The sequence below is a fragment of the Tupaia chinensis genome, unplaced genomic scaffold (genome assembly GCF_000334495.1).
Source record: "Tupaia chinensis unplaced genomic scaffold, TupChi_1.0 Scaffold000112_1, whole genome shotgun sequence".
Classification (NCBI taxonomy): Eukaryota; Metazoa; Chordata; class Mammalia; order Scandentia; family Tupaiidae; genus Tupaia; species Tupaia belangeri.
Genome location: NW_006159576.1, coordinates 508,290 through 520,709, shown reverse-complemented (window position 1 = coordinate 520,709; position 12,420 = coordinate 508,290). Strand labels below are relative to the sequence as shown.

Here is a 12,420-nt window from a genome sequence, read left to right as displayed (position 1 = left end):
AAAAAAAAAATATTAACCCAATTAAAAGATGGGAAAAGGAGCTGAATAAACAACTCTCTAAGGAAGACACATGAACAGCCAAAAAGCATATGAAAAATGCTCAACATCCCTCATCATCAGGGAAATGCAGATCAAAACCACAATGAGATACCACCTAACCCCAATCAGAATGGTAAATATTAAAAAAAAACAGTAAGTGATAAATGCTGGTGGGGATGCAATGAAAGGGGAACCCTCCTACACTGCTGGTGGGAATGTAAATTAATCCAGCCACTATGTAGAACAATATGGAGGTTTTTAGGGCCAGCGGGTGGCGTGGTGGCTGAAGGATGGCTGACCGCAGTTTGAGTCCTGGACCTGGCGGCTTGCTTTCTTGCTTTCCCTTTCTCTGTGTCTATCTGTCTCTCTCTGCTAAAATTAAAAATAATAATAATAAGTGGAATTAAATAAGTAAACAATTCTTAAAAAAAAAAAAGAGAGAAAGAACAAGATGGAAGTTTCTCATCAATCTACACATAGAACTACCATAAAATCCAGAAATGGAACCAACCCAGATGTCCACGAACAGATGCATGGATTGGAAAAGGGTGGCACATATACTCTATGGAATACTACTCTGTCATAAAAAGCAAGACCCTGGCATTTGACAGAAAGAGGACAAATATGGAAGATTTATTGCTGAGTGAAGCAAGCCAGGCTATGAAAGAGAGAGACTGTATGTCTCCACTTAATGTAAACCTACTGTCTGCACTCTATGCTGAAAACTGAGAGATTAGAGGACCTAAAAGCATTAAAAATGGTTATAAATTCTGTAGACAATGTGGGAAGAGGGTGGAAGAAGGAGAGTGTAAGGGAAGAAATTAATGAGGAAAATAGAGAGGTAAGACATGAATGAGATACAGAAATGGGTTATGGGGACCAGCAGTTAGCATAATGGCTATGTTGCTGGACTCCCACGTAGTTGACTGAGGTTCACGTCCCGGACCCCGTGGCTTAAACTCACGCCAGGTGTGTGTGCGTGCATGCCTAAGATCCTGAGAGGAGAATGGAGGAGAAGGGATTGAGGTGTGGCCATCCCCCCGGGAGGGGATTTCTCACTTTCTGTCTCTCTGTCTTTCTCTGTCTGTCTGGCGAGTTTTTTCCCAGAGAAAAAACCCCGCCAAAAAAAAAAAAAAAAAAAAGAAGAAATGGGTTATGATGTGTTGATGATAATGTGTTTTATATCCTTAACTGGATTGGTGTGAGGCACTTTCGTGTTGAGTAAATTCAACTTACAAGCAAAGTGATGTATAGTGATTAAATGTATACAATTAAAAAAAATGATTGGCCAAGAATCTGGAAAAGAATTTTCATTTTTAGTAACCTTCCCTTTTGCTTTTCTGCTCCCTTACATGATATCAGTAATTGTTTTTCCTAGAAACTCAGAAATCAATTTTTACTTTGAACCTAAGAACTAGTTTTTTTAATCTTACATTTTTGTATCTTAAAAATTTTTAAATTATATTATTTTCTGATTAGTGTCTTAGACTAACCTAATCATTTTTAGTGTTTTAATTAATTAAATGTTTAGTTTCACTGACTCTATCTACTCGCATAAAAAAAGAAATGGTATCTAATTAGACTCGTAAGTTCCAATGATTTTTTTGCTTTTAACTGTCCCCCCCACCCCAGTTTGCTATAGGGCATGTTCTCACCAGCGAGAGAAAGAGAAAAAGTGAGAAATCAACCCCTAGCGGTGGGGGAGAGGGCCATACCACAATCTCTTCTCCTCTGTTCTCCTTTTAGGATTTCAGGCTGCCAGGTCTGGGACTCGAACCATGCAGTCAGCCATGTGGAATCCAATCCACCTAACCTCTGCACCATCTGCTGGCCTGTTTCTTTTCTTTTCTTTCTTTTTTTTTTTTTTTCCATTTTGAAAACATTGAAATAAGACTCACATAGGACTGACTTTTAAAAAATGTACAGTTCAGTGGTTTCTGGTTTACTGACTTTCTTTTAAGGTAGCATTGTCAAAAGACAAAATTACAACAAAAGTATTGAAGTGATTGAATTGGCCTTTGTTTGTATTTCATGAATAGGGTGGCAACTGGTCCAAAAATCCGGAGGTGTTGTGCTTGGTGTGGCAGAGCAGTTTCTTTTTATAGTTGAGCAGGAAGAAGGAATGGTATAACATAAAAGGTGGATTATTTATTACCAGGTTACTTTGTTACTTTCCTTGTAAGGGTTAAAGCAGTGAGACTTCCTCCTAATCCAGCAGGCTAAAACTGGCCTGTGTGGTGATTTAGCTATTCTCTGTGTGTCTTAATTTCTCCAAAGGTCATGTGACACTTTGCTTTGGTTTGTTGAGGAGAAATTTAGCAGGAGTAGGTCCATTTATGTTTGGTCTGTTGGGTCCTAGTGTAGGAGTTTATTTCAAAACAATGGCCTCCCATAAATTTTGTTTGGCAGCTGCTGGGGTTACTTCTTAAAGAGTGGATTTCTACAGTACAGTTCTTTCAATTTACACACTGGGCATTCTTTTTTTTTTTTGGTTCTTGAAGCACAGAGCCTGGCACCATACCTAGCCCTTCGTGGGCTCTCAGTAGACATTGCAATAAAAGTATTGTAATGGTACCTTAGTTTACTGAATTGCTCTTGACAAGCTTACAGACGAAAAGTTTTGGGTCAGATAGAGTTCCAACAGTAAAACTCAGTGTTCTGTGAAAAAAATCCCACGTAAGAGAGTTGCCAGTTAGGGCTAGACACTTCTCTGAGAACACCAGGCATGTGCGTACACATGATCTGAACTGGCTGAGGCTGGAATAAATTGTGGCACCCCCTACTGGAGGTGTTGTTTCTCTGTCTCTGTCTTCCTCACTCATTGAATATATAAGTAAAACTTTGGGGAAAACAAAAGCAAAACTCTGAAACTTTGAATACTTGGAATATCCCTTAGAACGTAATGAATGACTGGCTTTGCTGGACTCTTCATCTGGCCCTGTCTTTTTTTTTTTTAGGTTTTTACCATATAGTGCATATGCTCATCAGAGACAGTGAGAAGGAAAGTGAGAGATCATTCCCTGGTGGGATGGCCACAGTGCAGTCCCTTCTCCATTCTCCTTGTGGGGTTTGAGCATGCACGCACACAGGCCCAGTGTGAATTTCAGCCTGCGATGTCCAGGACTAGAACTGTAGTTGGCCATGTGGGAGCTTAATGTCTTAACCACCACACCACCTGCTGACCCCAGTATGGTCCCTTTTTTTGAAAACCACATTGGCAAACAGTATATACTAGTGTCACTGTCCTCGTGAGGTTACATTCTAATCTAAGCATTGAAAATGTCATGTGATTATATGGCAGATGTCACTCGTGTTTCTATAATGTATCTCCTTGCAGGATTTCAAAAATTCCTTTGCCATTAGAGACACTTTTGCTCATAGAACTTGGGCCTGCAAAAAAACAAGCAGCTGTCATTGTGAGGCCAGCAAATCTACTTTGAGAATCCGTACGTGTGTGTACAATTGTTTACTCTTTCCTTTCCCAAGAACTATCAGGACTCAGAACCCGGGGACAGTGAGGTCTTCAGTGTTTGTGGATAGATCAAGGCCACAGAATTCTGTTTATAGTATGTAGTGTATGCAATTTCAAGGCAGTAGTGCCCAGCTGAGCTGCCCTGAAGAAGAAAATATTAAGTATTTGGAAATAGTTTTGGTATGTTACATTTAATTTAATTTTGTTTTGTTTTTCAAAGACTCTAAAAGAAAAAAAAAAAGTCAAGTTATTCATCATGGGTCCACATATTGAAAATATGTGCAGTTTGAACATTTTCCTGAAGGAGAGCTCAACTGACAAGAGGACTATTCAATTTTTGTTTTCATGTCAAGTTCAACACCGCAAACGAGTTCTGTTGAAGTGAAAAGGTAAATACTTTCTAATCTCTGATAAGTCCCTGTAGGATGGCCCAGCTGGGTGTGAGCTCCTAAGGCCTTCTCTAGGGCTGTGCTATCAGATATGCACCCAGCAGCTAGGTGGGGCAGCCAACGGGGCTCATCAGGAACCCAGACACATCCGGGGTCAGCCATACACTCCAAGATGCCAGATACTCACGCAGACCCTGAGGGAGGTGCACCTGCAGGAAGTCATTATGCTTAGAATTAATTCAAAGATTCATGGTTCCAATTTGCATTTAGACTAGCTAAGCAAAAACCTCCCTATGAAACACTAGTTTAGTGCTTCCTTAGTCTTGCCTGGATTGTTGTCATGGTGTCCTACTTGCAGCTTCTGCCTCTGTTCTCAGGGGACTTGCACTATAATTAACATTGACAAATGGGCCAGCCCATGGCCTGCTGGTTACGATGGCTGGATCTCAACATGGCCAACACAGTGGTTCAAGTCCCAGATGCAGCAACTTGGAAAACACATCGGGTGTGTGTGCATGCATGCCCAAAATGCTGAAAGGAGATGGAAGAGAAGGGAGTAAAGGCTGACCATTTCCCATGGCGGTGCTTTTTCACTTTCCTTTTCTCTCTTTCTCTGCCCCTCATGCCCTTGAGCAAATTAAAAAAAAAAAAAGATTGACAGGTAAGATACAGGATGCTCTATTAAATATGAATTCCAGATAATTTTTTAAAGTATAAGTTTGTCCCCAAACATTACATGGGATGACTGTAATATTATCGGATGTCTCATTATGAAATCCTCCAAAAAGTCTTTTCACTGTGGACACTGACCACTTTGTAATCTTGGTGTCCAGTCCCATCATGTTCTCTGGATGGAAACTCTGCATTGTGATATTTTACAGGTGACATGCTGAAAACCACACCATCATCTCCTGTACTTGTCTTCTCAGTGTCAGTGGTGTCTCCTGAAACTATCCTCGACTGTTCTCTTCACCCCACATCTGTTAGGGAGCATCTCTGAAACTTCCCTCTGGAACCCCTCCCCTATTCTAGTCTCACTGACCTGCAGTACCTTTGATAAGTTGGCAATGCTCAGCCAGCTGTGGTGGCACAGGCTGGACTGCAGAGGTGGAAGCTACATGGTGACTGCAGTTTGAGTCCCCAACCCAGTGGGCCTGATACATGCTGAGCATGTGCGCAAATGCCCACCGTCCAATGGGTTGGTGGAAGAGGGTTGTCGTGTGACAGCCGGGTGGGGACGCTCCACTCTGTCTCTCACGTGTGCAGTCGTGCATTCTCTATCACACGCAGAAAGGTGGCAGTTCCCTCCTGCTCTCCCTTTCATATGTCCATCACCTAATCAAGTGAGTTTCAAACTTAGGGCATCTGTGTGGATACAAAATCAACTCTCCTGCCACTACACTGACACAACCTGCAGGGTATTCTGATGTGTCTGTTCTATTTCATTAGGAAAAAAAAAAGTTAGCTTGACCTGCAGGGTAAAAACACTGACTATTCCATTTTGCAATTAACAACCAGAAGAGTATAAAACCTAAGGCAGATCTTGTCACTCTCTGGCTTAGAACTCGCAGCTCTGTAATGAGTCTACTCGCGACTGTCAGTAGACAAAGTTTGGGCTGTTTTCCGTGGCTGCGAAGCCTCCAGCTCACTCTGTTCTGCATGTCAGTGCGTTTATTAGGAGAGCGTGCCTCGCTTTTCCGCTCCCTATGGTAAACAACTTCTTCAGGCCTAAGTGCCATTTCTTCAGGGTGGCCTTCACTGCCCTGTCAGCCTGCACAAGTTCCTTTACTGGTGTCCTTCCATCTGCAATGCTTTCACAGCAGAAGGAAATTTTTAAAATATTGGTCAGTTGTTCAACTATTGGAAATTTTTTAGAGGTTCTCCGTTTCATTCTAAAACCACCTCCCAAGAGTCTCCATGATTTGAAACGAGCCTCCTCCCCTCTTGATCTCATCTTCTGCTACTTTTTATTTATTCTGCCCTAGCCACACTGGCCTCGCTGTTACTTCTCCAGGGCAGCCAGAGATCTTACCTCAGGACCTTTGCCTGGAAACAACCCCTCCCTCCCAATATTTATACAGCTTTCTTTCTCATTTCTTTCTTTCTTTCTTTCTTTCTTTCTTTCTTTCTTTCTTTCTTTCTTTCTTTCTTTCTTTCTTTCTTTCTTTCTTTCTTTCTTTTTTTTTCGGTAGAGATATATAGATATTTTTTTCCCTATAAAGCCAGAAAGAGAGAGCAAGAAATCATCCCCCAGGGGTATGGCCACACTGCTATCCCGTCTCCATTCTCCTTTCGGGATTTTTCTGTGTGTGGTTTTTTTTTTTTTGAGAGATTTTCACTGTAGGGCGCGTGCGCTCGCCAGACAGACAGAGAGAGACATAGAGACAGAAAGCGAGAAATCACCCCCCAGGGGGGATGGTCACGCCGCAATCCCTTCTCCTCCATTCTCCTCTCGGGATCTTGGGCACGCACACACACGTGCCCGGCGTGAGTTTTAAGCCACCGGGTCCGGGACATGAACCACGGTTGACTACGTGGGAGTCCAGCGACATAGCCATTACGCTAACTGCTGGTTCCCTCCTTTCGGGATTTTGAGCATGCATGCGCACACACACACACACACAGACAGCATGAGGTGTTTTTTTTTTTTTTTTTTTGAGAGGTTTTTGCTATAGGGCGCGTGCGCTCGCCAGACAGACAGAGACATAGAGACAGAAAGCGAGAAGTCACCCCCCGGGGCGGGTCCCCCCGCAATCCCTTCTTCTCGATTCTCCTCTCGAGATCTTGGGCACACACACACACGTGCCCGGCGTGAGTTTTAAGCCACCGGGTCCGGGACATGAACCACGGTTGACTACGTGGGAGTCCAGCGACATAGCCATTACGCTAACTGCTGGTTCCCCACAGCATGAGTTTTAAGTCACCAGTCTGGGACTCGAACAGTGGGCGACTGCATGGGAGTCCAGCAATGTAACCGTTATACCATCTGCTGGTCCCAGCTCTCTCTCACTTCTATAGTTTTCTCAAATGTTGTCTTTTCAGTGAAGTCTTCCCTGATCACTCTATTTAAAATTGCATTCTCCATTTGGGCATGTCTGTTTTCTTCTCTGCTTCATATTGATTCATTTATTTTACATTTTGCTTATTATCTGTTTTCTTCTTCTGGGATATAAACTTCGCGATGATAGGGATTTTTCTCTGCTTTGTTCACTGCTAACTCTTCAGCCCCTGGAGTTATAGAACACTTTCTATTCATAGTGTTTGTAACCTGGATGTTATTTGCACACAACCCCTCTTGAAAGAAGAATGATCAGTGTGGTGTATTAATTTGTTTACTGAAATAAACATCAGGCTTATACTGTTTGCAAACACTAAACACTGAAGGAACATTACACGGAAGCACTGTGGGGAAATAGGTGCTGGTTTGAAGCAGTGGGGATTGCACAACCCTCCTTTCACGGTAAACATAATCGGATGGAAGCTAGACCTGTGTTTCCTGGTTGAAAACCTTTGGGACCAGCTGGTTCAGAAGGCAGATTTCCTTTCTTCCGGGAAAGGTGGTTGGTAACACTCACTCCTTACACACAGCAGACTTGGGGCAGTGCCCCAGAACCACACAAGTCAATACTTCAGCAGAGGAAAGTGTGATGGGGCATGCTGGGGGTGGGGGTGGGGACAGAGGTGACAAACAGCCCACATCAGCAGCATTTGGGTTTTTCCATAAAAATGAGTTTTGGTGTGAAAAGCATAGAAAAGACCCTCACTGTTTTCAGAGCTTTGGGGTTTTCTGGCTGGGATGTTGTTGGTGGTGGGTAACGGCCATGCTGCAGCCGCAGAGGACTGCTTGCTGGCTTTAAGGAAGTTCCTGTCCCCGCTCTCAGTTCCAAGCCCCACGGCAAAGCCAACAGTACATGGTTCTGATCGAAGGACAAAACCAACTGTTTTATCTGTAATAAATCAAGCAAATAGGTACAAGAAGGAAAATGTCCTTTTATTATTATTATTATTATTCACTCTCCCAGACTTGTGACCAGAAAAACTTGGTTAAATCATTAGTTATGGAGAAACCAAGGTTCTGACTAATAGCATCAGGAGTTGGAACTCCTGAAGGCAGAGGTTCTCAAAGTTTAGTGTTCAGGCTCTAAAGCAGAGATTGACAAGGTTTTCCCCTAAAAGGCCAGTTAGTAAATATTTTAGGCTTTGCAGGCCACATATATTCCTTGTCTGTGTGTATTTTCAATGTTCATTCCCCTCCATCACCTTCATTCCATGCCCGAGAAGGCAGTCTACTGCTGAAATTGTCGATGTGTTAAGATAAAAATGCCAAGGAAAAATCCTGCTGGCATTTGGATTTATAAAGAAATTGGCTAAGATCAAGTGAAGAATTACCCTTGATCCCATAAGCATTCTTTTCATTCCAATAGATGATAACTGAATCAGTTCTTGCCAGTGAGAAAACAGTTCTTGGGACCAGCGGTTAGCATAATGGCTATGTTGCTGGACTGCCATGTAGCCGACTGTGGTTCGCGTCCCAGGCCCGGTGGCTTAAACTCATGCCAGGCGTGTGTGTGTGCGTGCATGCCCAAGATCCTGAGAGGAGAATGGAGGAGAAGGGATTGTAGCGTGGCTATCCACCCTCGGGGGTGATTTCTCACTTTCTGTCTCTGTCTTTCTGGCGAGTGCACATGCCCTATAGCAAAAACTCTCCAGAAAAACAAAACCCCCCAAAAAACAGAGAAAACAGTTCTCAATGTCAGCGCGTTCCTTGCAAGAGGCAGACTCTGGAAGGAGATGGGCTCTGGTGAAGACAGTACTGCCATTGTGAGGCTGAGGGATGGCATCACCTCCCTCCTGGGTTCTAGATGATTACAGTTCATGAGTCCTTTTTGGATTCATAGCATCTACTTAACACAATTCTTATTTTTCATTTATTAAAAGTTGTCTTATTCCTGTTTGTATTGCTGTAACACAATGCCTGAGACTGGGTAATTTATAATAAACAATGTATTTGGCTTATGGTGCTGGAGGCTGGGAAGAGCAAGAGCATGGTGCTGGCATTGGGCCAGCCTTCATGTTGCATCATCCCGTGGCAGGAGGCTAATGGGGAAGCAGGCATGAGAGACAGAACAACAGGGCTGAACCCCCAAGATAACTAACCTACCCCCTTGATAATGACATTAATTCATTCATTAGGACAGAGTCCTTATAACCTGATCACTTCCTAAAGGCCCCACCTCTTAATACCGTCACAACAGCAATTAAATTCCAACACAAATTTTAAAGGATTCATTCAAACCATAGCAAAAGTTAAGTGCTAGCTTGGGATATTTATGTTAGAAGGTACTTTGTTTGCTACAGGGTACATGTGCTTGCCAGAGAGAGAGGTAGAAGGAGAGTAAGAAATCACCCCCAGGAGGATGGTCGTGTTGCCATTCTTTCCTCTCCTTTCTCCTCTTGGCATTTAGGGCATACACACATGTGCGCTGGCGTGTATTTAAAGCTGCCAGGTTCAGGACTTGAATCACATAGTCAACATGTAGGATCCAGCTGCCTTATTCTATATGCTATCTGCTGGCCAGAAGGTACTTCTTAGTATTATTATTATTGTTGATTTGTTTGTTTGAGAAGGAAAGTGAGAAGTCAGTTCCCCCATATACCCTTGGGGAGACAGACATGCTGAAATCCCTTCTCCATTCTCCTCTCAGAATTTTAGGCATTCATGCATGTGTACCCAGCATGGTTCTCAAGTTGTTGGTTCTGGGACTCAAATTGCTCAGTTGGCCATATGAGATCCAGCCATCTCGACCTCCACACCATCTGCGGGCCCTATTGTTACTTTTTAAATTGCCATAGAGTGCATGTACTCACTAGAGAGAGAAAGAAGAGAGAGGGAGAAGAAGAAAGCACTCCCTATGGGTGCGTGATTGTGCTGGAATCCCTCTTCTCCTTTTCTCCATTCTGTTGGAATTGAGGACACACCCAACTTGTTTTCAAGTCTCTGGGACTTGAAAACAAGCCCAACTGCACAGTTGGTTGTGTGAGAGCTGGCTCCCTTAACCACAGTGACCATGGCGACTTGGGGCCACCCAAGAAGATACTTTTTAAGATGGAAGATAATTTTATTAAAGCAAATACATAAACGTTTACTTAGAATGAAAGCTAACATTGAGGCATCCACTGTGCTAATTACTTTACAGTTACTTCTTTCACAACCCTGTGAAATAGGTTTTATTGGAAACCCCAGACTTAGATTAAATAACTGGTCTGTGATCACCCAGTAGCATCAGAGCTGAGCTTCTAACCGGGGTCTTGTAGTCACCCCTACACTCTTGGATATTAGAGGATATGTTTTCACATGAGAAAAGGAGGAGTTATTGGTCATACCATAGTGTTTTGTGCAGAGAGATATTTAAATATTTCTCTCTCCTACAAAAAATATTTTAAAATATTTGTTCAGGGACCAGCAGATGGAGTAATGGCTATGTTGTTGGACTCCCACATAGTCGACCCTGGTTTGAGTCCTGGACTTGGCGGCCTAAAACTCATACTGGAAGCACGTGCATTTGTGCCGAAGATCCCAGGAGGAGAATGGAGAAGGGATTGTGGCATGGCCAGTCCCTGTCACAGGGTGATTTCTTGTTTTCTGTCTCTCTCTTTCTCTGTCTTTCCAATGAGTGCATACACCCTCTAGCAAAAGTGTCTTTCAAAAAAGATTGTTAATTCAGTGTAGTTGATGTCATTTTAAATTTTTTTGGTTTGAGGAATAATGATATTAATCTTTTCTTTTTAAGAATATGGCTCTTTTTAGCATAATCATCTAGCAGGTTATTGTTGATTTTTTTAAAAATATGGCTTTAAAAAATTATCTTGAATTTTGTCAGAAAGCAAAGATGTTATTTTCAAGGGAAACTTAAAACCCCTGTGACCTTTTTCCATTCTAAATCATTAAGACAGTTTTAATAAGGCTTGGGCCTTACCTAATATACATGAAATAATAATGAAGAAATAAAAAACAATTAAGTTGTTAATTTAGCACCTATGGTATAACAGTCTTTTCTGAATTAACTTATGATTAAAGATTGTAAATTCCTTGTTCCTTTTGTTGTCTATCTAAAGTAGAGAAGCAACACCAATAGTAATTATTTAAAGCTCAGTGAAGTCTTCAGCAGTCTATATGTCATTAGAACATGGGTTAAGACTCTTTTTCTCATTATATCGGTGAAGGCTATCTGAACCTAAGCGAGTAATAAACATCCCTTTGGAGACTTACTCCTAAGGGGGATAAGAGACTGCATCGTAAAAGTTACACAGTAATAAATAGCTGTTGGAGAAAGTGACGAAAGAGAAAGTACACCTGGGATCCTTTTGCCTTTTGCAGCAAACAGAGAATTCTAGGTGTCAAAACCAACAGGAAGTATTTTCTTGTGGGTTATTTGGGGATGGCATTAAAAAAAAATAATAATCTTTTCAATATGAGTGATTAATTCAATAGTTACCAAGTTTTTGCCATTATATATAAAGTCTAGAAACCTCATGACTTACTTTTCTATGCAAGAAGGTATATATAAATTTGTATATATAAATTTGTCAGAGGACCCATTCGCTCACCAGGGAAAGACAGGAAGACAGACAGAGGGAGAGTGAGAAAGCACCACCATGAGGAATAGTCACACCACAGTCTCTTCTTCTCCACTTCTTCCTCCTTGCAGGATTTTAGGTGCACACACACACACACACACACACACACACACATTTGATGGCATATTTTTCAAGGTCCAGGACTTGAACCACACAGTCAGCCATTTGGGATCCAGCTCATTTAATCACCAGTCCATGGGTTGGCCCCAAAGTCTACTTTAAAAATGTTTTTTTGGGACCAGCAGTTAGCGTAATGGCTATGTTGCTGGATGCCCATGTAGTCGACTGCAGTTCGAGTCCCGGACCCAGTGGCTTAAACTCATGCTGGGCACATGTGCGTGTGTGCCCAAGATACCAAGAGGAGAATGGAGGAGAAGGGATTGCGGCATGGCCATCCCCCTGGGGGGTGATTTCCTGCTTTCTGTCTCTCTGTCTGTCTGGTGAGCGCACGCGCCCTATAGCAAAAACCTCTCAAAAAAAAATGTTTTTTTTTGGGACCAGCAGTTAGCGTAATGGCTATGTTGCTGGATGCCCACGTAGTTGACTGCAGTTCAAGTCCTGGACCCGGTGGCTTAAACTCACCCCGGGCACGTGTGCGTGTGTGCCCAAGATACCAAGAGGAGAATGGAGGAGAAGGGATTGCGGTGTGGCCATCCCCCCTGGCGGGTGATTTCTCGCTTTCTATCTCTCTGTCTCTGTCTGTTTGGTGAGCACACGCACCCTATAGAAAAACCTCTTCAAAAAAAAAAAAAGAAAGAAAGAAAAAAAAATGTGTTTTGGGGGCTGGCAGGTGGCATGATGGTTGAGGGTGCTGGGCTCCCACATGGCTGGCTGGAGTTTGTGTTCCAGACCTGGTGGCTTGGTTTCTCACTTTCCCTCTTT

The 12,420-nt window shown here is 42.7% G+C and overlaps 1 long non-coding RNA gene across 1 annotated transcript in view; it reads left to right on the top strand.

The window, feature by feature from the left end:
* The window catches only part of LOC102469942 (uncharacterized), a 76,909-nt gene that overhangs the window by 14,766 nt on the left and 49,723 nt on the right, over positions 1 to 12,420 (top strand). The window contains exon 2 of the long non-coding RNA XR_333881.1: positions 3,732 to 3,900. This is a non-coding gene — a long non-coding RNA (uncharacterized LOC102469942). The remainder of the gene's footprint in view (positions 1 to 3,731; positions 3,901 to 12,420) is intronic.